We start from the raw sequence: 4702 nt of genomic DNA on the forward strand, positions 1-4702 counted from the left end.
TGAGTGTTGGTCCAAACTAGAGTCCTATGCAGCGCCCCCTCGGGGAAACTCGAGGTTTGGTTTTAGTTGTATGGAGCGCTCATCTGAGTGTGCCCTGAGAATGAGATATGTGCAACTCCTATCGGGATTTGTCGGCACATTCGGGCGGTGTTGCTGGATTTGTTTTAACTTGTCGAAGTGTCTTGTAGAACCGGGATACCGAGTCTGATCGGAATGTCTCGGGAGGAGGTCTATTCCTTCGTTGACCATGAGAGCTTGTCATGGGCTAAGTTGGGACTCCCCTGCAGGGATTTGAACTTTTGAAAGCCGTGCCCGCGGTTATGGGCAGATGGGAATTTGTTAATGTCTGGTTGTAGATAACTTGAACCTTAACTTAATTAAAATGAATCAACTGTGTGAGTTACCGTGATGGTCTCTTCTCGGTGGAGTCCGGGAAGTGAACACGGTGTTGGAGTAATGCTTGCCGCAGGTTATTCTCTAGTTATTCATTCGCGCTTTGCCTTCTCTTCTCGCTCTCTTTTACGAACAGGTTAGCCTCCATATATGCTAGTCACTTGCTGCAACTCCACATATTTTACCTTGCCTTACCTATAAGCTTAAATAGTCTTGATCGCGAGGGTGCGAGATTGCTGAGTCCCCGTGGCTCACAGATTACTTCCAAACCAGATGCAGGGCCTGATGACTCCATTCCAGATGACGCTCTTGAGCTCAAGTGGGAGTTCGACGAGGACTCACGCCGTTACTATGTGTCTTTCCCTGATGATCAGTAGTGGTGCCCAGTTGGGGCGATCGGGACCGTGTCGCATGTTGGGTTTATCTTTTATTTTGGCGCCATAGTTGGGCCATGAGTGTTTGGTTGATGTAATGCTATTTATGTACTTTGATTGACGTGGCGAGTGTAAGCCAACTATGTATCTCCCCTTTTATTATCTATATATTACATGAGATGTTGTGAAGATTGCCTAACTTGCGACATTGCTTTCAATGCGGTTATGCCTCTAAGTCGTGCCTCGACATGTGGGAGATATAGCCGCATCGAGGGTGTTACAAGTTGGTAATCAGAGCCTTCCCCGACCTTAGGAGCCCCCACTGATTGGTCGTTTTTAGCAGCCGAGTTTGAGTCTAGAAAAAAAATGTTTTGAGTCATTTAGGAATTATATATCGGAGAGTTGAGGAATTCTTTTACTCCCCAGTCTCCTCATCGCTCTGGTAAGGCATCCTGACGTAGAGTTTTGACTCTTCTCTTCTCAAATTTCACTAAAAAAAATTTAGGATCACGCGGGTATCTTGGAATCGTTCCGATGGTTTTGTGATGAGACCATTGTTCTTGGTGCCTCCTGTGTTTAGGGGTTGTGGCAGTGTCCCGGGGAGTTGAGCTCTGAGGTGTTGTCGTCACAATTTTATCGTTGCAGTTCTGGAATACCTGAGTTTAGTATGCCGACATCGAAAATCTCTTTTATGTAGTTCATTGGTGAGATAACCTCGACGCCACCCAGTACTGGGGCGGGAGTTCGGGAGTATTGCCATAACTTGTATAACGGATGCTTTTCGAAGGTTGAGGTAGATGGTTTCCGAAGTTTTCTCGGTTATGTGTTGAAGGATGGATACATCTGGATGTAGGAATTGCTAGATTTGGGTGAGATATTATGCTTCCCTTGTATCCCCAACACCTGATTGCATAACCGGAAAGGTTCGGGAGTTTCATAGGTGGGAATTCTTGTAGCTCTAGTTCTTCTTCCACGGATATTTGGTTTGAGATTGGGATTTCTTACCGAGTATTCGTTCTTGATCCATACCTTGTTGATTTATTCATCTACCTAAATTCTAAGTGGCTTCTCAATTTATGGATATGTGACCATTTCAAGTGGAATGCATTCGTTCTTATGTTCGGATGTGAAGACTATATGTTGCAATTTCAACCCGTTTGATTTAGCTTCATTTTATCTGTCAATGTGCTAACGGTTGTCACCCTCTTCAGGATGGCTCCCGCTAAGAGCATCAATCAAAATCAGAATCAGAATCAGGATCCACCACCACCTCCACCTCCTCCGGAGGCATGGCAAGCTGTGATGGCCGCAACCAATGCAAACACACAGTTGATCATGCAAATTCTTCAAGAGCGCAATCAAGCAAACCAAGGCAACCAAGGCAACAATCAGAATCACTTTGCTACACTCAACCAGTTCCTTGCTAACGGGCCAAAGACTTTCAGCAATTGTGTTGAGGCAACTGATGCTGACGATTGGCTCGTGGATCTGTGCAAGCATTTCGAGTGCAATAACGTCAGTCCTGAGGACTTTGTCAAGTTCGCTTCCTTCCAACTCAAAGACCAAGCTGCAGAATGGTTCCAGCAGTACAAGGATTCCAGAGGAGGCCGTGTGATTACCTGGGATAAATTCCGTCAAGACTTCAAAGCTCATCATATTCCTCAGAGCGTGGTTGAAAGCAAGCGTGAGGAATTCCGCAACCTGAAGCAAGGCTCTTTCTCTGTCTATGACTACAACAAGTTGTTTCAGAAGCTCACCCGCTTTGCTAAGCAGGACGTCCCTAACGAGAAGAGCATGATATACCAGTTCAGGGGTGGTCTCAGAGAAGAAATCCAGCTAGCTCTTGTTCTCTTTGAGCCCTTGAGGTACGATGAGTTCTACAACATGGCATTGAAGTAAGAGGCTGCTCAACTGAGGTGTGATGCTTCCAAGAAGCGAGTCAGAGATGCTACTCCTTATTCCTCTACTCAAGTGGCCAAGCAACAGAAGTATTGGCTTCCTCCTCCTCCATTCCGGCAGCCGTATCAGCAGAAGAGCAAAGGTGGCAGTGGATCTTCCCACCCACCCAACCCTGGCTTTCAGAACAAGACTTCGTCTCAAGCTCCAAGATCGAGTGCTCCGTATCACCGTCCGCTTTCAGAGGTCACGTGCAACAAGTGCCAACAGAAGGGTCACTATGCCAACAAATGCTTCAATCAGAGGCGTCTTCCCCCTCCTCCTCCGGTGAGATCAGCAAGTACAGCTGTGGTCAAGCATAACCCCAAGTACGCCAAGGTTAATATGGTGAATGCAGCTCAGGTAGAGGATTCGTCAGATGTCATCATGGGTAACCTTCCTGTTAACGATATCCCTGCAAAAGTTCTTTTTGACACTGGTGCATCGCATTGTTTCATTTCCAAACCTTTTGCATCTAAGTATGAGTGCGATTATCAATATCTGCAAAGTTCCTTGCAAATTGTGTCATCGGGCAAGCAAATGACAGCTAATACATGCGTCCCGGATGTTACTATCACGTTGGGCGACTACAAATTTCTAGCTTCTCCTATTGTTCTGGGCGACTCGGATATTGATCTTATTCTCGGAATGGATTGTCTTTCTAAGCACAAGGTGCAACTTGATTGTGCAGCCAGGCAGATTCAATTGACTCATTCGTCTAAGGATGTAATTGTCTTTGCCGCTCATGATGATACCATCCGTCTGTTTTCTCTCAATGAGAAGGGTGAACTGGATGCTATCTCGCAGATTCCAGTCGTTTGCGAATATCAAGACGTCTTTCCAGAAGAGCTTCCAGGAATGCCTCCGCACCGGCCAGCTGAATTCGTCATTGATCTTGAGCCTGGCACGGAACCGGTTTGCAAGCATCCTTACAAGCTCGGACCTGAAGAGTTGAAGGAGCTGAAGAAGCAACTCGATATTCAAGAGAGAATGGGTCTCATCCGACCTAGTTCTTCTCCGTGGGTTTGTGGTGTTCTTTTTGTGAAGAAGAAGGATGGAACGGACCGACTTTATGTTGATTACCGTCCATTGAACAAGAAGACCATCAAGAACAAATACCCACTTCCCAACATCAACAGTTGTTCGAACAACTCAAAGGTGCCCAAGTATTCTCCAAGCTTGATCTCCGTATGGGTTATCACCAGATTCGTATCCGTGAGCAAGATATTCCCAAGACAGCTTTCAGGACAAGCTATGGTTCATATGAATACACTGTCATGTCTTTTTGCCTCGTCAACGCTCCTCCGACTTTCTCTCGCATGATGAACTTCATCTTCAACGCCTACACCAATGACTTCGTTTTGGTCTATCTCGATGACATTCTGGTCTTTTCGAAGAACAAGGAAGATCATGCCAAGCACTTGCGTTTGGTACTCGATAAGCTCAGGGAACACCAGTTCTACGCCAAGTTCTCCAAGTGCAAATTTTGGCTCGATGAGGTTCTTTATCTTGGGCATATCATCTCTGCCAAGGGCATTGCGGTGAATCCTGAGAAGGTGTCTGCAATTGTGAATTGGGAACCACCTCATAACGTGAAGCAACTCCGTAGCTTCCTCGGTCTCGCAAGCTACTGTCGAAGATTCGTTGAAAACTTTTCTAAGATCGCGAAGCCTCTCTCAAATCTTCTCCAGAAGCACGTCAAGTACGTTTGGTCTCCGGAATGTGACATCGCTTTCAACACTTTGAAAGAGAAATTGGTCAATGCTCCAGTTCTGACTCCTCCTAATGAATCCAAACCGTACGAGGTCTTTTGCGATGCCTCTCTCCAAGGTCTCGGTGCAGTGTTGATGCAAGAAAGGAAAGTTGTGGCTTATACCTCTCGCCAGTTGAAGCCCAAAGAGAAGTACTACCCCACTCATGACCTCGAGTTGGCGGCAGTTGTGCATGCTCTTTTGACTTGGAGACATCTCTTATTGGGAAGAAAAGTGGACATCTTCACT

The sequence above is a fragment of the Triticum aestivum genome, chromosome 1A, assembly GCF_018294505.1.
Source record: "Triticum aestivum cultivar Chinese Spring chromosome 1A, IWGSC CS RefSeq v2.1, whole genome shotgun sequence".
Taxonomy (NCBI): Eukaryota; Viridiplantae; Streptophyta; class Magnoliopsida; order Poales; family Poaceae; genus Triticum; species Triticum aestivum.